At 47.1% G+C, this 21,859-nt stretch overlaps 6 non-coding genes and 4 pseudogenes across 6 annotated transcripts; all 10 read right to left on the bottom strand.

Annotated features, from left to right (window-relative positions):
• Positions 1–217: 217 nt before the first annotated feature.
• Positions 218–299, bottom strand: LOC132489580 (small nucleolar RNA SNORD116; annotated as a pseudogene).
• Positions 300–1,735: 1,436 nt separating this feature from the next.
• On the bottom strand, positions 1,736–1,817 carry LOC132489581 (small nucleolar RNA SNORD116; annotated as a pseudogene).
• Positions 1,818–5,416: 3,599 nt separating this feature from the next.
• On the bottom strand, positions 5,417–5,498 carry LOC132489583 (small nucleolar RNA SNORD116; annotated as a pseudogene).
• Positions 5,499–8,224: 2,726 nt separating this feature from the next.
• LOC132490065 (small nucleolar RNA SNORD116) lies at positions 8,225–8,316 on the bottom strand. Its single transcript, XR_009532428.1, has one exon. It is a non-coding gene; the product is annotated as a small nucleolar RNA SNORD116 (small nucleolar RNA).
• A 2,491-nt stretch (positions 8,317–10,807) lies between these two features.
• Positions 10,808–10,899, bottom strand: LOC132490094 (small nucleolar RNA SNORD116). Its single transcript, XR_009532455.1, has one exon. It is a non-coding gene; the product is annotated as a small nucleolar RNA SNORD116 (small nucleolar RNA).
• Positions 10,900–13,362: 2,463 nt separating this feature from the next.
• LOC132489565 (small nucleolar RNA SNORD116) lies at positions 13,363–13,454 on the bottom strand. Its single transcript, XR_009531970.1, has one exon. It is a non-coding gene; the product is annotated as a small nucleolar RNA SNORD116 (small nucleolar RNA).
• Positions 13,455–15,919: 2,465 nt separating this feature from the next.
• Positions 15,920–16,011, bottom strand: LOC132489886 (small nucleolar RNA SNORD116). Its single transcript, XR_009532254.1, has one exon. It is a non-coding gene; the product is annotated as a small nucleolar RNA SNORD116 (small nucleolar RNA).
• A 2,648-nt stretch (positions 16,012–18,659) lies between these two features.
• On the bottom strand, positions 18,660–18,751 carry LOC132489573 (small nucleolar RNA SNORD116). The gene has a single exon (XR_009531978.1). It is a non-coding gene; the product is annotated as a small nucleolar RNA SNORD116 (small nucleolar RNA).
• A 417-nt stretch (positions 18,752–19,168) lies between these two features.
• Positions 19,169–19,246, bottom strand: LOC132489582 (small nucleolar RNA SNORD116; annotated as a pseudogene).
• Positions 19,247–21,744: 2,498 nt separating this feature from the next.
• On the bottom strand, positions 21,745–21,836 carry LOC132489568 (small nucleolar RNA SNORD116). Its single transcript, XR_009531973.1, has one exon. It is a non-coding gene; the product is annotated as a small nucleolar RNA SNORD116 (small nucleolar RNA).
• Between the last annotated feature and the right edge of the window lie 23 nt (positions 21,837–21,859).

Below are 21,859 nucleotides of genomic sequence, written 5' to 3' on the forward strand. Positions count from 1 at the left end.
TCTCCACTGTTTGTTTACTATGGATGTAAAGATGCTGCCTTCCAAGCACTCAGAGTTGTCATTCCACAATGGTTATTTATAATTTCTGTACCATTCATTTCCTCTAGCATATGCCAGCATCTTAGTTTTCTAATATCATAGTCCTTTTGTGGGGGTTACTACTAGCTGACCAAACTGAATCCTATCTACATTTTTGCCTAAAGTGGTCTCTTATGCTGGATCTCAGTTTACATAAGTGATTCTGTCACTCATTTTGTTCAGATTCCAATGAGATCCATTTTTGAAGTCATCATCAATCCTGGCACACTTGTGAAAGAGACCTTGACCCTGGGATACATGGCGGACACTGAGCTCTCAGAACTCCATCTCCCTGTGACACAGTGGCCCACACTTTTATACAAAACTGAGCCCTTGGTCCATGTTGATATGCTGGAATAGAGTAAAATTACGGAAAGATGAGAAGTATATGTGTCCACCTGTTAACCATGCAGAACACAAGATGTTTACTATGCACAAGCATACAAAAATACTATTTCTCTAGTAGGATCTTCTGATGTTACTCAAAATAGAGGAAGCACTAAAATCCTGGGAAAAAAGTACACCGAAACCTCAGATGACCCAGACTATTAAAAGCCTCACATTGTTCAGATTAACAGACTCCAAAACACCATCTGTAATCTTGCTCACTAAAAACACATACTAGAAAAACCCAGGAATATACATTTATTAAAAATTGCAATGTTACCTCTGGAGTGCATTGTTGTGATTATTTCTGCAGAAGGGAGCTGGTATGAGTGACAAAATCTGCAGTTCCTTGAAGAAGTGGGAGGAATTCCATCCAACTTCAATATCACCTCTAATCTACTGAATATATTGGGGAATTTGACAAACCAAACCATCATAGTTGAAAGTTTACTAACTAATAACAGATTATAAGGAATAAACCATAGATATTCCCTTGACTATCTGTATAAGAAGAAAAATAATGCCCACTACTTGGATCAGGGTAACACTGAAAGTCGTAAGACCTTGGTCTCAAAGTTTCCCCAAATCCTTCCCTCAGCATCAGGCATTAATACTAGGATCTCCCCTTCAACACTATGAAACCCACTAACACAATATGAATACTGGGCAGAGAAATCTACCTAAAATATAAATAATTGGAAATGTAAAAATTTTTAAATAAAAATGTTTAATACAGCATCTATTTGGATCCATAACATAAATGTCTAGAAAATTCCTCTTTGGGTGACAGGAAAAAAAATTCTTCCAATACTTGTGACTTCTTCAGCAAGGAAATTAAAATGTTCTGGAAGACATTTTGACAAATAGAAACTGTTGTTCAATTTCTATGTTTTTCTTTTACTTTAAGAGATAAATAAACACTCATATATTCTGCCTTGAATACCTAATTGACTTCACTCTGAAGACTTAGGTACCTAAGAAAAATGTGTGAATGGCTCATGGGTAGACATAACCATTTACCACCAGACTCTCTACTCCTGTGCTGGTTCTCCAGGATCTGGTTACTATGAATGCATAGATACTGCCAGCCAAGCATTCAAAGAGTTGCATTGTCATCCCTAAGTCAGATATTTATAGACCTCTGTGAAATTCAATTCCCTTAATGTATGCAATCAGGATAACATTCAATTACTATGGACCCTATAGGCACCACTAGCTGACCAAACTGAGCTCTACCCCAACATTTTTGCCTAGCATGGTCTCTTGTACTGGACCTCAGTTCACATCAGTGTTTTTGTCACTCATTTTGTTCAGATTCCAACAATATCCATTTTTGAAGTCATCATCGATCCAGGCACATTTGTGAAAGAGACCTTGATTCTTAGATATGTGGCAGACACTGAGCTCTCAGGACTCCGTCTCCCTGGGATGGAATATTTTCAGGAAAAAATACTTACTGATATTAGAATTCCCACTGGCCCTTGAGGATGGAAGGCAGAATTATTCCTACTATTTTCCTTCATGGCACATATCAAGGAGTAGGAAGAAACTCGTCCATATGAAACCTAGTTTTTGGTCCATATCTACTTGTGGGAAAGTATAAATGTGAAAAGGTGAAAGGTATACATGTCTCTTTGTCAAAATTTCATAAGACAAGAAGATGTGCTATGTATCTTTATGTAAAATATCCTAATTTATTACTCCTCTAGGATGTTTCTGGTTAAAGTAGAGGAAAGCATAAAATCTTAAAAATAAAGGAGACTGAAGACTCAGATGCCTCAACAGATTATTAATGCTAGTAGAGTTGTTTGTATTAACTAACTATTCATCAACTCAATACAATTTTTGATTACTTAAAAAATAATAAAAATAATCCAGAAAAGTAAATTTACTAAAATTTGATTTTACCCTAGGAGTGCATTGTTTTGTTACTTCCCAGTTAAGAGAGCTGGCACAAGTGACAAAATCAGTACTTCAATGGTGTGGTGATGATATTCATGGAATTCTAATGTCATGGCCAATATAAAAAGTACACAGGAAATTAGGGAAACTGCAAAACAAAATTTTCCTAATGGAATATCCAGCTATAAGAAGTTATAAGTATTCATAATAGATATTCCTTGGATCATGAGATGACAAGAACAATTATGCACACAACTTTGATCACAGTAGAACAGATATAATTTTTTTCTAAGATATTTGTCTCAAAGTTTCCTGAAAACACTCACTGCAAAATCATTTACTGTAACTAGGATGTCTCTTTAAACACATTAGAAACCCATTGAGAATATATGAAATGGGCCAATGATATCCATGTAAAAATCTAAGAATTTGAAGTGTAATCATTTCACATCTAAAAACTATTAGTAGTTGAAGCCAGTATTCAAATATATGAAATTACTTGCTCAGTTTGTAGGAAAAATGAAAAACAAAGAAGCAACTGTTCTAATTCTGGTGTCTGGGTTGGCAAGCAAATTAAAATATGTTGTGAAGATTCCACATATCTACTCTTCAATTTACATATAATTGTTCCACTTAATTTAAAAGGAAAAGTAGTTCATAATACAATATCTTTGAATTTTGACAATCTAATCGCACTAAAGATATCAATAATCACTCAGAAGATTTTGGTAGCTCAGATAAATGTGTGAATGGTTCAAGTGTAGTTACAAAGATTTCTCATGGAACTCATTATTCAAGTGGTGATTACCCAGAGTTTATTTACTATAAGTTTGTACATGCTGGCAGCCAAGTACCTAAAGAGTTATTATATCATCCCCAAATTGGTTATTTATCGACCTTTGTACAATTCAGTTCCTCTAGTGTATGCCAGCATCTTGGTTTTTCAATACCATAGTCCTTTCTGGGGGACACCACCTGCTGAGCAAATTGAATATCCCTCCATACTTTTGCCTAGCATGGTCCGTGGACTGGACCTCAGCTCACATAAGCGATTTTGTCGCCCATTTTGTTCAGATTCCACTGAGGTCCATTTTTGAAGTTAACCGTTTATCCAGGCACACTTATAAAAGGGAACTTTATAATGAAACATGTAGCAGACACTGAGCTCTCAGGAATCCATTTCCCTGGGACACACTGGCCCACAATATACAACCATGGAGGCCAGCATCACTGATGACCCCAGAGTCCCATTGTCACTGGAGGGTTACACTCCCTGAGAGGAATGTCAGTATCTTCAGGACAAAGTGCTTACCAGCATGAAAATTCTCACTGGCCCTTAAGGATGAGAGGCAAAATTGTTACTGAAATACTACTTCATGTCAGATCTCAAGAAGAGGGAATAAACCCATTCATATGAAACCCAGCTCTTGGTGCATCTTGAATTGTAGTAATAGAATGTAAAGATGTAATATGTAAAGATGAGAAGCAATAATGTCCATTTATCAACCAAGCAAAAGATGGAATGGTTCGCTGTGCACCTGCATTTAACTGTATTAATTTATTTCTTTTCTTAGGTATTTAAAAATAATATTCCAGGGCCTCCCTGGTGGCACAGTGGTTGAGAGTCCGCCTGCCAATGCAGGGGATACGGGTTCGTGCCCCGGTCCAGGAGGATCCCATATGCCATGGAGCGGCTGGGCCCGTGAGCCATGGCCGCTGAGCCTGGGCATCTGGAGCCTGTGCTCCGCAACGGGAGAGGCCACAACAGTGAGAGGCCCGCGTACTGCAAAAAAATAAAAATAAAAAATAAATAAAATAATAATATTCCAAACAAAGAAAGAACAACAGTTATGGAAATAAAGGAGACAGAAAACATGAATAACTCACCATATTATTAATGCCTCACAGTATTTGAATTAACACTTTTCAAAAAACCATGTGAATTCCTGCCTTCTTAAAAACAATAATAAAAATAATCCTGCAAAAAGCTTATTGAAAATTGGGTTGTTATCTCTGGAATACATTGTCCTTGCCATTCCCAGGTGAGAAAGCTGTTACAAAAACAGCAGTTCCTTGGTGTAGTGGTGAGAATTCCAAGCAATAAAATGTACCTTCCATTCAACATCACTTCCAATCTACAAAGCACAAGCAAAAATTAGGGAGGTTGAGAAAGAAAATTTTCTTAATATAATGTTAAATGATTAAAGTTTACATAACATTCACCATAGATAGTCACTATACAACTGATATCACCAGAAGAGTTACACCCACTAATTGGAACATGGTAGTATACAGATTAATTTTTTTTATAAGACATTAGTTTCAGAGTTCCCCAGAGCACATGCCTCAGAACCATGCATTACAACCAGGATCTCTCTTATACACATTTGAAACACACTGAGGGCAGAAGTCATGGAATCCATATAAAAATGCAAGAATTTTAAACATGGTTTCACATCTAAAAATGTTTATTACAGCATATAATTGAAGCCAGCAATCAAATGTATATGAAACTTCTTCTTCACATGATAGGAGGAAAAAGAGAGACACAACTAAACAACAGTTGAAAACTTAAGACTGGGTTGGCAAGCAGATTAAAATATACTGTGAAGACATTCCAAAATATAGTACCTATGCTTCAATTTCCATGTAATTGTTTCACTTAATGTAGAAATGAAGAATAAAAACCCATGAAACCTGTGATCTTTTTGAGTTTTGACCATCTAATTGCTCTAAAGAGACTGTTACTCAGAAGATTCCAGCAGCTCAGACAAACATGTGTAAGCATAACCATACCCACATTTTCCACACTCATGTGCTGGTTCTCTGGAGTCTGTTTACTAAGTACATAAATAATGCTGCCAGGTGAGCATTCAGAGAGTTTCACTATTATCCCAACACTGTAGAAGTACAGACCTCTGCCTAATTCAGTTTACTGAACTCATGCACATTGGTGAGCTTTCAAATACAACAGTTCCTGTTGGTATCTCACAGCTGAACAAACTCAACACTCCCTCCACATATTGTGCACAGGGTGGGTATCTGTGCTGGACCTCAATTTCCCAGAACTGATTATGTCACTCATTTTGTTCAGATTTTCTGAGATCAATAATTACAGTCATCATCGATCCAATGACATTATTAAAAGGGGTACTTTGAGGATCAGTTAAGCAACAGACCAAGCACTCAGGAGTTCATCACCCATGGACACACTGACCTATCATATTCAGTCATGGAGACCATATATCACATATACTTCCCAAGGCTCCAAGGCTGACTAGCATAGTCAAAGACTTACTGTTATTGAAATATTACATTACCCCTATGAGAAATGTCAGTATTTCCAGGACAAAATGCTTACTAGTTTGAGAATGGACCTTAAGGATGTAAAGGCAGATTATTCTGAATCCTGTCCTTTATGTCACCTATCTTTCATATGAAACACAGTACTTGATCCATGCTGCATGTAGGAATAAAATAAAATGTGGAAAGATGAGAAGTAAATGTGCCCATTGGTCTGCCAGGCACAAGACAGTAGGGTTCACAAATGTACCCCTACATTAAATAAAATAATGTATTTCTCTCCTGAAATATTTCTGATGTTATTCCAATAATATTAATTGTGTTAATCTCTACCCTCCATCAGAGCAAATACTGTCCAGTATTTTCTGCCACCAGATAACCAGATGTTTATAGACAATTATAAAATTTATTTCCTATAATTTATGCAACCAGGTTAACTTTCAAATACCATAGTCACTATTGGTAGTACTTCTTGATCAACTGAACTCCCTCCATTTTTTGCCTAGTATAGTCCCTTGTGCTGGACCTCAACTCACAGAAGTAATTTTGTCAGTCATTTCATTCAGACTCCTCTGAGATCCATTTCTGAAGTCATCATCAATACAGGTACATTTGTAGAAGAACATTAAACATGAGATATGTGGCAGAGACTGAGCACTCAGGATTCCAACACCCTCAGACACAATGACTGGCAGTTTTAAATCACAGAGACCAATCATCACAGTCAATGACCTAGTCTCACAGTTGACTAGCTTGGCCAGAGTTTTATTATCATTGGAATGTTACAATGCTCTAATGTCAGTATTCTCAGGACAAAATGCTTACCAGTGTGAGAATTCCCACTGGACTGTGAAGTTTGGATGGCAGATTTAGTCATGATATTCTCCATCATTTCACTTCTCAAGGTGAAAAAAATTAGTTCTTTCATAAAAAAACAAGTGCTGATTCTAAGTTGAACTACAAAAATAGAGCAAAAGTGAGCAAAGATTTGTAACACATTCACTGATCAGTTGGTCTAGGAATCCCTACACTGCAGGTATTCTCATTTACTTAGCCTCGAAGATGTCTAGAAGAGAGAAACTCTTTCTGCAACTAAAAAGGCTAAAAGCCGGGTGACAAAGGTCAGGTCATCCCATGTTATTTTGAGCAGCCTTAATTAAGAGGAACTATTCATTTCTGTATGCTGGAGTCTCCCTTACCACAGTGAGAGCCTTAGGTAACCCAGTCTAGAAAAAACCTTCCAACACCTTATACAGAACTAGTAGGAGCTACGTTAAGGTCCAGCAAAACCAAAGAAACCAAGGGATCAAACCCACCAAACTGGCTCTGACAATTGGACAGAAAATGAAACCACACCCTAGAAAAATGTGATAAGACATTGAAATAAACCAACACAGGATCATGGAATTAAATAAAAATTTAAATAGAAATCAGGTATCCTAATTTAATATGAAAAACTGCCCAACAGAGATGCAAATAGATATTATCATACTAAGTGAAGTAAATCAGAAAGAGAAAGACAAATACAGTATGATATCACTTATACATAGAATCTAAATTATGGTACAAATGAACCTGTCTACAAAACAGAAACAGACTCATAGACATAGAGAACAGACTTGTGGTTGCCAAGGGGGATGGGAGGAGAAATAAAGATGGACTGTGAGTTTGGGGTTCGTAGATGCAAACAATTCGCTGGCACAGGGACTGCCATGAAGCAAATCGACCAAGGAGAGGAAAAAGGCGGGACAGTACACAAATGTGCTCCCGTGTACCCTCCTTACACGGACCTCCAAACGCTCCTGAGGTACTCCCAAATGTGTTCCAGGAACACTATGGCCACCGTCGATCTATCCACCCACCAGTAAACCTGTGGGCTTAGCTAGCAATCTCACGTGTCTTTTTCACTCGCCTTGCCTTTCTCTCCCCACCGGCATCCCAACGTGCCACAGCAAGATGCCAGAGCCAACCCTCAATGAAGAAGTTTGCTGTGACTAAGCTTGACTAAGGCATTTTCTAGCCCTTTCACACAGCACACACAAGCGGGATACAACCTTAGGAGGAGCCATCAGCTTGTCCAAACTCCCGGGGAATGTGGCCCATTTAATTTCCACCCTCATCAGGAGAAACTTAAACTGTATCTGGTCTCCCAAGCAGAACATGACAAAGAAGTCTGCCCTAGGTCAGGAATCCTGCTCTGATCCTGAGCATACAGACTTCTGTTTCTTTGAGGGCACAAGGCAACAACCAGCCAGTGGGGGTGGCCTGTAGAAGTCAAGTGGAGGCAAAAGGACCACCAATGTCTCACGCTTCCTCTCCTACCCACATGCTGAACTGTGGGAGGGGACAGTATTCCTGGCTAGACCAAGGAACAAAGAGGCGGGACTCTGTCCCTAGCCTTCCCACCTGGATTGGCCTCCCAGGCTCATTTCCCAATGGTTCTTCTCCCCATGAGATGGCCACAACTCTCAACTTGAAAAACGTGGCTGTGCACACACACGGCAGCAAATGAAATGTGAACCTCTCCCTACTCGCCTTTTCGGTGCCATGTGCTGGACCTCAGTTCCAATGCGGAGATGGTAGGGATTTCTCACTCATTTTGTTCAGATTTCCAAGGAATGCATTTGTGGGAGTCATCGTTGATCCAAGCACATGCTCAAACACTGGACATGCAAAGTTGCAGATTCCACCACGGGATGGCAAGGGAGCTGAATCGTGTCAGCATATGGAAGCAGCCAGAGACGAGCCATGGGGCAGGAAATGCAGTCAGTTCTCAGGGCATCAAAGCTGGTGTTCCCCGATAAAAGGCCAGACGGTGAGGGTGTAGCCCCAGTGCAGAAGTTCCCTTGGCCAAAGCTCTAGGTTTTAGCGAAGAAGTGCCACTTATCGCAAGAAGTGCTGAACCAGGACCTAATGGGGAATGCACGCCAACACCCCACCGAGACTCCTTTGACTGGCCTCGCCTTGCCGCACCGTCGTCACTTCCCTGGATATCAGGGATTATACGGATGTCCCCAGGCTGCTCTTCTGCTGGCATTCCTTCCCTGGCATTCCACCTGGCTCGGGGTGAGACAACACACGCCTGCTTGAGCAGGGAGCATGGGTGCACCGAGGGAAAGGGCAATACCACCCAATGACGCATGGTCTATCTCCCCTCAACATTTCATTTGCTGCCCATCTTGCCTGTGTGACCGCAGGCACACATGAAAGCAAGGTAGCTTAGATGCCTTCAGATCATGCGGTCATCAGGACAAAGGGCGCCACTGTCCTACAACCCAATGGTCTCGGACCCTTCAATTCCTCTCCTGAGCACTCTACCCTCCATCACAGCCAAAGGATGTCTTCCTGAACCCCTGAGACACCCTCAGGTGAACTGTGCTCCCTCAGACTAAGAGCCAGTGCCCTCTAGGGGAACACACTGACCATTGACACATATGCTTCCACACAATGTAAATGCTCTCAAGGGGAAGAGATCTTCCTCAAGGGAAGAGCCCTTGGCCGAATATGATGGCCTCCATCAAAAGCGGCTCGTAGGGACACATGACAAAGGGCATGTGAGGAACACATGGACTGATCAAGGGAGACTCACCAGAAGGCATACTTCCTGGCCTGCTGCCAAGACAGACGGCCTATCCTTGGCATCCACACAGAGCTAATGGCATGGGAACCATTCCGATGCCCAACGTGATGGGGAAACCCTTGCACCTTAATGGCATGAGAGCCATCCCAATACCCAAAGTGGCAGGGCAAAGCGTTGCAGCAAGTGGGTCACTTCTAGTGCTGCCTGGCACTTTTGCCCTCTGGGCCATTCAGTGATGTGGCCTTGGAGAAACCGTGAGGCCCAGGTCCTCTAGAAGCAATGTGTTACCAACAGCCATGCAACGAGAGAACCCAGCCAACAGCCTAGTCACTTGAACCGGTATGACTTGTCTGGCCTGTGGCAAGGCATGCCGGATACCACAGTCTCAATGCACCAGCAGGTGGCAGGAAAAATGACCCCCGCAACACACATACTCTCCTGCCCTTAAACCTGCAGTCTTTCCTCTGCTGCCAACTCCCTTGTTTCTGCAAGGTTGTGCCCATGATCTCTTGGAAGAGCTGCAATACTAAGGGAATTTTATGTGTGCCAGGTTTAGTAAAGATGCTGGGCTGTAATGAGGAACAGCTTCACATATTCAACACAGGGTGACGGTAGGCAGACAGGGAGAAAACACCCCTCACCCCCCAAATCGGCCCCCATGAGAAGACACCATACTGTGCCATGAAGGCAAACATTCGTTGGCACAGGGTCCCACCATGAAGCAAATCGACAAAGGAGAGGAAAAAGTTGGGACAGTCCACAAATGTACTCCCGGGTTCCCTCCATTCACCTGCTTCCAAACGCTCCTGAGGGAATCCCAAATGTATTCCGGGAACCCTACGGCCACCGTTGATTTATCCACCCACCAGTAAACATGTGGGCTTAGCCAGCCATATCACGTGTCGTTTTCACTTCCCTTGCCTCTCTCTCTCCACTGGCATCCCAACGTGTCATACCAAGATGCTAGAGCCAACCCTCACCAAAGAAGGTTGCCATGACTGAGCCTGACTCAGGCATTTTCTAGCCCCTTCACAGAGCACACACAAGCAGGACACAACCTGAGGAGGAGCTATCAGTTTGTCCAACCTCCCGAGGCCAATGGCCATTTGATTTCTCCCCTCATCAGGAGAGAGCTAAACTGCATCTGGTCTCCCAAGCAGAACATGACAAAGAAGCCTGCCCTAGGAAAGGAATCCTGCTCTGACCCTGAGCATACAGGTTTCTGTTTCTGTGAGCGCACAAGACAAAGACCAGCCAGTGTGGGCAGCCTGTAGACCTCAAGTGCAGGCCCCAGGAGCCCCAATGGCTCACGCTTCCTCTCCTACCCGCATGCTGAATCATGGCAGGGGACTCCAGTCCTGGCTAGACCAAAGAACCCAGAGACGGCATGCTGTCCCTAGCCTTCCCACCTGGATCGTCATCCCAGGCTACTTTCCCAAAGGTTCGTCTACCCATGAGAGGGCCAGAAGCCTCAACTTGAACAACGTGGCTGTGGACACACAAGGCCGCAAATGCAATGAGAACCTCTCCCTACTTTCCTGTTGGGAGCCACGTGCTGGACCTCAGTTCCAATGAGGAGACAGTTAGGATTTCTCACTCATTTGGTTCAGATTTCCAAGGAATGCATTTGTGGGAGTCATCATCGATCCAAGCACATGCTCAAACGCTGGACATTCAAAGTTGGAGATTCCACCACGGGACGGCCAGCGAGGTGAATCGTGTTAGCATACGGAAGCGGCCAGAGCCGAGCCATGGGGCAGGAAATGCAGCCAGTTCTCAGTGTATCGAAGCTTGTGTACCTCGAGAAAAGGTGATAAGGTGAGGGTGTAGCCCCGGTGCACAAATTCCCGTGGCCATACCTCTAGGTTTTAGGAAAGAAGTGCCGCTTACCGCAACAAGGGTTAAACCAGGATTGTCATGGAATGCACGCCAACACCATTTCTAGACTCCTCGTCCTCACTTCACCGGGTATCGTGGATTATACGGATGGCCCCAGGCTGCTCTGCTCCTGGCATTACTTCTCTGACATTCCACCTGGCTCGGGGTGAGAGAACACACACGTGCTTCAGGAGGGTGCACGGGCACACCGAGGGAAAGTGCGACACCACCCAGCGACGCATGCTATATCTCCCCTCAGTATTTCATTTACTGCCCATGTTGCCTGTGTGTCCGCAGGCAAACGTGAAAGCTACGTAGGGCAGACACCTTCAGAGTGTGCGGCCAGCAGGATAAAGAACGCCACTTTCTAGAACCGTCTGGTCTCAGGCCCTGCAATTCCTCTCCTGAGCACTCTACCCTCCATTACAGTGAAAAGATGTCTTCCTGAACCCCTGAGACACCCTCAGGGCAAATGTGCCCCCTCAGATTAAGAGCCAGTGCCCTCTAGGGGAACACACTCGCTCTTCACACATATGCTTCCACACAGTGGACACGCCCTCAAGGTGAAGAGATCTTCCACAAGGGAAGTGCCCTCGGCCAAATAAGATGTCGTCCATGAAAAGCAGCCTGTAGCGACACGTGACAAAGGGCACGTGGGGAACACCTGGATTGATCAAGGGAGACTCACCAGCAGGCATACTACCTGTCCTGTTACTAAGACAGACGACCTCCCCTTGGCCCACACACACAGGTAATGGCATGGGAGCCATTCTGATGCCCAATGTGGCACGGAAAACCCTTGCAGCCTAATGGCATGGGAGCCATTCCAATGCCCAAAATAGCGGGGCAAAATTTTGCAGCAGCTGGTTCACTTGCAGTGTTGCCAGGCACTTTCGTACTCTGGGCCATTCAGTGACGTGACCTCGGAGAAGCCGTGAGGCCGAGGTCCTCTAGATAAAATGTGTTACCCATAGGCGTGCAACGAGAGAACCCAGCCAACAGTCTAGACACTTAAATTGGTTTGAATTGTGTGGCCTGTCGCCAGGCATGCCGGATACAACAGTCTCGAAGCACAAGCGGGTGGCAGGAAGTGACCCCCTCACCACACATCCTCTCCTGCCCTTAAACCTGTAGACTTTCCTTGGTAGCCGACTCCCTTGTTTCCACATGGTTGTGCCCAATGGCCTCCGGGAAGATCTGAAATCCTCAGGAACTGCTATGTGTGCCGGGTGTAGTAATGATGCTGCATTTTACTGAGGAACACCTCACATCTTTAACACAGGGGGGATGTGGACAGACAGGTACAATACACCCCATGTCCTCCAAATCGGCCCCATGAGAAGACACCATACTGTGCCACAAAAGCAACCATTCGCTGGAAAAAGGACCCGCCAAGAAGCAAATCGAGTAAAGAGAGGGAAAAGGTGGGACAGTACACAAATATGCTCCTGCATTCCCTCCCTTCACGTGCCTCCAAACACTCCTGAGGGAATCCCAAATGTATTCCAGGAACGCTATGGCCACCATTGATCTATCGACCCACTAGGAAACCTGTGGGCTTAGCCAGCCATCTCACGTGTCTTTTTCACTCACATTGCCTTTCTCTCTCCACCAGGATCCCAACGTACCATGGCAAGATCCCCGAGCCAACCTCCGCCAAAGAAGCTTGCTGCGACTGAACTTGACTAAGACATTTTCTAACCCCTTCACACAGCAGACACAAGCAGGACACAACCCAAGGAAGAGCTATCAGCTTGTCCAACCTCCCGAGGTCAATGGCCATTTGATTTCTCCCCTCATCAGGAGAAAGTTAAACTGCATCTGGTCTCCCAAGCACAACACGACAAAGAAGCCTGCCCTAGGAAAGGAATCCTGCTCTCACCCTGAAAATGAAGACTTTTGTTTCTGTGAGGGCACAAGGCAATGGCCAGCTGGTTAGGGCAGCCTGCAGGACTCAACTGCAGGCCAGAGGACCACCAATGTCTCACGATTCCTGTCCTACCCACATGCTGAACCGTGGCAGGGGACACCAGTCCTGGCTAGACCAAAGAACCCAGAGACGGCAAACTGTCCCTAGCCTTCCCACTTGGATTGGCATCCCAGGCTACTTTCCCAATGGTTCTTCTCCCCATGAGATTGCCACAACCTTCATTTTGAACAACGTGGCTGTGGACACACATGGCAGCAAATGCAACGTGAACCTCTCCCTCCTTTCCTTTTGGGAGCCACGTGCGGGACCTCAGTTCCAATTAGGTGACATTTGGGAATTCTCACTCATTTTTTTCAGATTTCCAAGGAATGCATTTGTGGGAGACATCATTGAACCAAGCACATGCTCAGATGGTGGACATGGAAAGTTGGAGATTCCACCACGGGATTGCCAGCGAGCTGAATCATGTCTGCATATGGAAGCGGCCAGAGCCGAGCCATGGGACAGGAAATGAAGCCAGTTCTCAGGGTATCGAAGCTCATGTTCCTCAAGAAAAGGCCATAAGTTGATGGTGTAGCCCCTGTGCACAAGATTCCGTGTCCAAACTTCTAGGTTTTAGAAAAGAAGTGCCACTTACCGCAACAAAGGTTAAACCAGGTTCCTCATGGAATGCACGGCAACACCCCTCCGAGACTCCTCGTCCTCACTTCACCGGGTATCACAGATTATATGGATGGCCCCAGGCTGCCCTGCTGCTGCATTCCTTCTCTGTGATTCCACCTGCTCAAGGTGAGAGAATACACTCTTGCTGGTGGAGGGTGCACTGGCACACCAAGGGAAAGGTCAATACCACCCAGTGTTGCATGCTGTATCTCTGCTCAACATTTCATTTCCTGCCCATCTTGCCTGTGTGTCCGCAGGCAAATGTGAAAGCAACGTTGGGCAGACACCTTCAGAGCAAGTGGCCATCAGGGTGAAGAATGCCGCTTTCCCACAACCGCCTGGTCTCAGGCCCTGCAATTCCTTTGCTGAGCACTCTCCCCTCCATCACAGCAAAAGGATGTCTTCCTGAACCCCTGAGACACCCTCAGGGCAGCTGTGCCCCCTCAGACTAAGAGCCAGTGCCCACTAGGGGAACACACCCACCCTTGGCACATATTCTTCCGCACAATGGATGTGCCCTCAAGGGGAAGAGATCTTCCACAATGGAAGGGCCCTTGGCCGAATATGATGGCCTCAATCAAAAGTAGCTGAAAGGGACCAGAGACAAAGGGCACATGAGGAACACCTGGACTGATGAAAGGAGACTCACCAGCAGGCATACTTCCTGGTCTGCTGTTGAGACAGACGACCTAGCCTTGGCCCACACACAAAACTAATGGCATGTGAAGCATTCCGATGCCCAACGTAGCAGGGAAAATCCTTGCAGCCTAATGGTATGGGAGCCACTCCAATGCCCAAATTGGCGGGACAAACCATTGGAGCAATTGTGTCACTTGCAGTGGTGCCTGGCACTTTCGCACTCTGGGCAAGTCAGTGACGTGACCTTGGAAAAACCATGAGGCCCGGGTCCTGTACAAGCAACGTGTTACACAAGCCGTGCAACGAGAGAACCCAGCCAACAGTCTAGACAGTTGAGCTGGTATGACTTGTTTGGCCAGTGGCCAGGCACGCCAGATACCACAGTCTCAATGCACAAGCAGGTGGCAGGATAAATGACCCCCACCCCATACATCCTCTCCTGCCCATAAACATGTAGCCTTCCCTTGGAAGCCGACTTCCTTGTTTCTGCATGGTTGTACCCAATGACCTCCGGGAAGATCTGCAATCCTCAAGGAACGCTCTGTGGGCTGGGTGTAGTAATGATGCTGTGCTGTAGTGAGGAACACCTTCACATCTTCAACAAAAGGGGAACGTGGCCAGACAGTGAGAATACACCTCACGACCTCCAAATCAGCCCCCATGAGAAGACACCACACTGTGCCATGAAGGCAACCATTCTCTGGCACAGGGACCCGCCATGAAGCAAATCAACCAAAGAGAGGAAAAAGGCCAGACATTCCACAAATGTGCTCCCGTGTTCCCTCCATTCACATGCCTCCAAACGCTCCTGAGGTAATCTCAAATGTGTTCCATGAACCCTATGGCCACCGTCGATCTATCCACCAACCAGGAAACCCGTGGACTTAGCCAGTCATCTGACGTGTCTTTTTCACTTGCCTTGCCTTACTCCCTCCACTGGGATCCCAATGTGTCATGGTAAGTTGCCAGAGACACCCCTCACCAAAGAAGTTTGCCATGACTAAGATTGACTAAGGCATTTTCTAGCCTCTTCACACAGCACAAACAAGCAGGACACAACCTGAGGGGGATCCATCAGTTTGGCCAAACTACCAGGGACATTGGCCCATTTGATTTCTGCCTTCATCAGGAGAAACCTAAACTGCACCTGGTCTCCCAAGCCGAACATGACAAAGAAGGTTGCTCTAGGAAAGGAATCCTGCTCTGACCCTGAGCATACAGATTTCTGTTTCTGTGAGGCAACAAGACAATGAGCAGCCAGTGGGGGCACCTAGTAGAACTCACGTTCAGACGACTGGACCACAAATGGCTCAAGCTTACTCTACTACCCACATGCTGAACCATGGCAGGGGACAGCAGTTCTGGCTAGACCAATGAACCCAGAGCTGGCACTCTGTCCCTTTCCTTCCCACCTGGATTGTATTTCCAGGCTCCTTTCCCAATGGCTCTTCTCCCCATGAGATGGCGAGACCCTCAACTTGAAGTACGTGACTGTGGACACCCACTGCAGCAAATTCAATGTGAACCTCTCCCTAGTGTCTTGTTGGGAGTTATGTACTGGACCTCAGTTCCAATGAGGAGATGAAAGGGATTTCTCACTCATTTTGTTCAGATTTCCAAGGAATGCATTTGTGGGATTCATCGTCGATCCAAGCACAGGCCCAAACACTACACATGCAATGTTGCAGATTCAACCATGGGACGGCCAATGAACTGAATCTTGTTAGTATACGGAAGCAGCCAGAGCCGAGCCATGGGGCAGGAAATGCAGCCAGTTCTCAGGGCTTCAAATATCGTGTTCCCCGAGAAAAGGCCAGAAGTTGAGGATGTAGGCCCGGTGCCCAAACTTCTGTGGCCAAACCTCTAGGTTTTAGGAAAGAAGTGGCACTTACTGCAACAAGGGTTAAACCAGGATGCTCATAGAATGCTTGCCAACACCCCTACAAGTCACCTTCACCTGGCCTTGCCTTGCCGCACCGTCCTCACTTCACCAGGTATCACGGATTATATGGATGGCCGCAGGCTGCTCTGCTGTAGACATTGCTTCTCTGTCATCTCACCTTGTTCGGGGTGAGAGAACACATGCGTGCATGACAAGGGTGAACTGGCGCACCGAGGGAAAGTTCGATACCACCCAGCGATGTGAGCTCTATCTCCCCTCAACATGTCATTTGCTGCCCATCTTACCTGTGTGTCCACAGCCAACGTGAAAGCATCATGGTGCAGAGGCCTTCAGAGTGTGCGACCATCTGGACAAAGAGCACCGCTGTCCAACAACCCCCTGTTCTCGGGCCCTGCAATTCCTCTCTTGAGCACTCTCCCATACATCACAGTAGAAGGATGTCTTCCTGAAACCCTGAGACACCATCATGGCAACTGTGCCCTCTCAGCCTAAAAGCCAGTGCCTTCTAGGGGAACACACATGCCCTTAGGACGTATGCTTCCAAACAATGGATGCACCCTCAAGGGGAAGAGATCTTCCACAAGGGAAGGGCCCTCAGCCGAATATGATGGCTTCCATCAAAAGTGGCTCATAGGGGTCTTCCCTGGTGGCACAGTGGTTGAGAGTCCGCCTGCTGATGCAGGGGACATGGGTTCATGCCCCAGTCTGGGAATATCCCACATGCCGCAGAGTGGCTAGGCCCATCAGCCATGGCCGCTGAGCCTGCGTGTCCGGAACCTGTGCTCCACAATGGGAGTGGCCACAACAGTGAGAGGCCCGAGTACCTCAAAAAAAAACTGGCTCGTAGGGACCCATGACAAAGGGCTCGTGAGGAATACCTGGACACATCAAGGAAGATTCACCAGCAGGCATATTTCCTGGACTTCTGCCAAGCCAGAGGAACTTCCCTTGGACCACACACAAAGCTAATGGCATGGGAGCCATTCTGTTGCCCAAATTGGTGGGGCAAAACCTGGCAGCAACTGTGTAACTTATCATGGCACCTGACATTTCCATGTTCTTCCCTTCAATGATAAGATCTTGGAGAAACCGTGAGACCCATGTACTCCAGAACCAATATGTCACCCAGAGCTGTGCAATGAGAGAATCCATCCAACATCCTGGACCCTTGAACCGGCATGACTTCTCCAGCCTGAGGCTATGCACGCCGGAGATCACAGGCTCAGAGCACCAGAGGGTGGCAGGACAAATTGATCCCCACACCTAACATCCACTCTAACCCTTAAACCTGTAGCCTTTCCTTGGCAGCCGACTCCCTTCTTTCTGCATGGTTGGGCCCAGTGACCTCCGGGAAGAGCTCCAAACAGCAGGGAATGCTATGTGGACTGGGTATAGCAATGACACTGGGCTGTGCTAAGAACACCTTCACATCTTCAACACAGGGGCAATTAGGCCAGACAGGGACAAAACATCCCAACACCTCCAAATCGGTCCCAGTGAGAAGACACCATGGTGTGTCGTGAAGGCAACCATTCACTAGAACAAGGACCCGTCGTGAAGCAAATTGACAAAGGAGAGGAAAAGGGTGGGATGGTCCATGAATGTGCACCTTTATTCCTTCCCTACACGGGCCTTCAAATGCTCCTGAAGAAATCCCAAAAGAGTTCCAGGAACCCTATGTCCACCGACCATCTATCCACCCAACAGTAAACCTGTGGGCTCAGCCAACACTCTCACGTTTATTTCCCGCTCACCTTGCCTTTCTCTCTCCACCAGGATCCAAACGTCTCATGACAAGGTTCCAGAGCCACCCCTCACCTAAGTAGCTTGATATCCCCTGGAGTTGCCTAAGGCATTTTCCAACCTCTCCACACACAACACACAAGCAGGACACAACCCAAGGTGGAGCCATTAGCTTCACCCAAATCCTGGGGACAGTGGCCCATTTGATTTCCCCTGACCATCAGGACAAACCTAAACTGCATCCCGTCTCCCAAGCTGAACATGACAACGAAGCCTGGCCTGGCCAGGACTCCTTCTCTGACCCTGAGTGCAAAGACTTCTGTTTCCTTGAGGGAACAAGGCAATGACCTGGGGTTGGAGGTGGCCTGTAGATCTCAATGGCAGGCCAGAAGAGCAACAGTGGCTCATGCTTCCTTTCGCACCCACACGCTGAAGCGCAGCATGGGATAGCAGTCCTGGCTAGACTCAGGTGCCCAGACACGTCAAGTTGTCCTTATCCTTCACACGTGGATGGACATCCCAGGCTACTTTCCAAATGGCTCTTTCCGCACGAGAAGCCCGCCACCCTCAACTTGAACAATGTTGCTGCGCACGCCCACAGTAGCAAATGCAGCATGAACTTTTCCCTACTTTTCCTTTGCGAGCCACGTGCTGGACCTCAGTTAGGATGAGAAGACAATACGTATTGCTCATTCATTTTGTTTAGGTTTCCAAGTAATGCATTTTTGGGAGTCATCACTGATCCACACACCTGCTCAAAGGCTGGACGTGAAAAGTCGCAGCCTCCATGGCGGACTGCCAGCGAGCTCCATCATCTCAGCAGTGGGAGCGGCCAGACTTGAGCCACAGGGCAGGAAGTGCACCTAAGTCTCAGGGCATTGGAGCTCGGGTGCCCCAGGAAGAGCCCAGAATGTGAGGGTGTAGTCTCGGTTCACAAGTCCCCGTGGCCAAACATCTAGGTTTTTGCAAAGAAGTTCCATTTACCTCCACAAGGTTTCCACCAGGAACCTCTGTCGAGCCAGAGGCGATTCCGTTGGATCACACGGAAAGCTAATGGCATTGGAGATATTCCAATGCACAAACTGGAAGGGCAAATCCTTGTAGCAACTGAGTAACTTGCCATGGCGCTTTGTATTATTGCACCCTGGGCCCATCGGGGATGTGACCTCGGAGAAACCTGAGACACATTCATTATGTTCAAATTTCCAAGGAATTCATTTATGGGAGTCATCATCGATCCACACACCTGCTCAAGGCTGAACGTGCAAAGTTGCAGGCCCCACTGCAAGGCAGAAACAACCTCGATCATGTCAGCAGTCAGGAATGGCCAGAGCTGACCCACGGGGCTGGAAATGGAGCTAAGGATCATGACATCTGATCTGGGGTGCCCCTGGAAGAGCCAAGAAGGTGAGGGTGTAGTCTCGGTGAAGAAGTCCCCGTGGCCAAACATCTAGGTTTCTGCAAAGAAGTTCTGCTCACCACCAAAAGGTTTATACGAGGATCCTCAAGGACTTCACGCCAAAACCCCTCTGAGACTTTTTCGCCTCATCTCGCCTCGCCTTGCTGCACTGTCCTCACTTCGCCGAGTATCACGGATTACACAAAGGGCCCCATGCTACTACAGACATTCGTTCCCTGGCACTCCACCACCTGGCTCAAGGTGAGAGAACACAACAAAGTTTGAGGAAGGTGCACGGGCGTGCAGAGGAAAAGGGCAATACCACCCAGCGATGGGCGCTATATCTTCCCTCAACATTTCATTTGCTGCCCATCTTGTCTGTGTGTCCACAGCCAAACGTGAATGCATCATGGTGAAGATGTCTTCAGAGCACGCGGGCATCAGAACAAAGAGCACTGCTGTCCATCAACCCCCTGTACGGGCCTTGCAATTCCCCTCCTGAGCCACCTCCCCATCGACACAGCATAAGATGTCAACCTGAACCGCTGAGACACCCTCAGAGAAACTGGGATTACTCAGTGTAAGAGCCACTGCACACTGGGGAACAAAACCACTCTTGACATATACGCTTCCACACAATGGACTCACACTCAAGGGGAAATGTGGTCCCTGAGATCTTCCACAAGGGAACGGCCCTTGGACAAAAGTGACGACCTCCATCAAAAGCAGGTGGTAGGGACCCGTGACAAAAGGAATCTGAGGAACCCCTGGTTGAACAAGGGATATCCACCAGCAGTCATACTACCTGGTCTGCTGCCAAGACAGATGACCTACCCTTGTTCCACACACAAAGCAAATGGCATGGGAACCATTTCGATGCCCAACGTGGCGGGGCAAACCCTTGCAGCCTAATGGCATGGGAGCCATTCCGATGCCCAAAGTGTCAGGGCAAACTCTTGCAGCAATTGGGTCACTTGCAGTGGTGCCTGGCACTTTTGCACACTGGGCCAGTCTGTGATGTGACCTCAGAGAAACTGTGAGGCCCAGATACTCTACAAGCAATGCGTTACCCACAGCGGTGCAAGGAGAGAACCCAGCCAACAGCCTAGACACTTGAACTGGTATGACACGTCCGGCCTGTGGCCAGGCACACCGTATAACACAGTCTCAATGCACCAGCGGGTGGCAGGAGAAATGACCCCCGCACCTCACATCCTCTCCTGCCCTTAAACGTGTAGCCTTTCTGTAGCAGCCGACTGCCTTGTTTCTGCATGGTTGGGCCCAAAGAGTGCTGGAAAGAGCTGCAATCCTCATGGAATGCTATGTGGACCGGGTGTAGAAACGATGCTGTGCTGTACTGAGGAACACCTTAACATCTTCAACACAGGGGGAACGTGGACAGACAGGGACAAAACACCCCAAGGCCTCCAAATCGGCCTCCATGAGAAGAAAACATACTGTGCCACAAAGGCAACCATTCGCTGGCATAGGGACCTGCCAAGAAGCAAATCGACAATGGAGAGGAAAAAGGTGGGAGAGTCCACAAATGTTCTCCTGTGTTCCCTCCCTACACGCGCCACCAAACTCTCCTGTGGGAATCCCAAATGATTTCCGGGAACTGTATGGCTACCGTCGATCTATCCAAGCACCAGTAAACCTGTGGGCTTAGCCAGCCATCTCAGGTGTCTTTTTCGCTCGCCTTGCCTTTCTTTCCCCACCAGGATCCGAATGTATAATGGTAAGATGCCAAAGGCACACCTCACCAAAGAAGCTTGCCATGTCTAAGTTTGTCTAAGGCATTTTTTAGCCACTTCACACAGCACACACAGGCAGGACACAACCCAAGGAGGAGCCATCAGCTTGGCCAAACTCCCGGGGACAGTGGCCCATTTGATTTCTCCCCTCATCAGGAGAAACCTAAACTGCATCTGGTCTCCCAAGCAGAATATGACAAAGAAGCCTGCCCTAGGCCAGGAATCCTGCTCTGACTCTGAGCATACAGACTTCTGTTTCTTTGAGGGCACAAGACAATGACCAGCCAGTGGGGGCAGCCTGTAGAACTCAAGTGCAGGCCACAGGACCACCAATGGCTCATGCTTCCTCTCCTAACCGCATGCTGCACTGTGGCAGGGCAGAGCAGTCCTGGCTACCAAGGAACCCAGAGACGGCATGCTGTCCCTAGCTTTCCCACATGGATTGAAATCCCAGGATCCCTTCCCAATGTGTCTTCTCTCCATGAGACGGTCACAACCCTCAACTTGAACAACGTGGCTGTGGACACCCACGGCAGCAATTGCCATGTGATCCTCTGCCTGCTTTCCTTTTGGGAGCCACATGCTGGACCTCAGTTCCAATGAGGAGATGGTAGGGATTTGTCACTCATTTTGATCAGATTTGCAAGGAAGGCATTTTTGGGAGTAATCGTCGATCCAAGCATATGCTCAAACGCTGGAA

This window comes from Mesoplodon densirostris, chromosome 4, assembly GCF_025265405.1.
Source record: "Mesoplodon densirostris isolate mMesDen1 chromosome 4, mMesDen1 primary haplotype, whole genome shotgun sequence".
Lineage (NCBI taxonomy): Eukaryota > Metazoa > Chordata > Mammalia > Artiodactyla > Ziphiidae > Mesoplodon > Mesoplodon densirostris.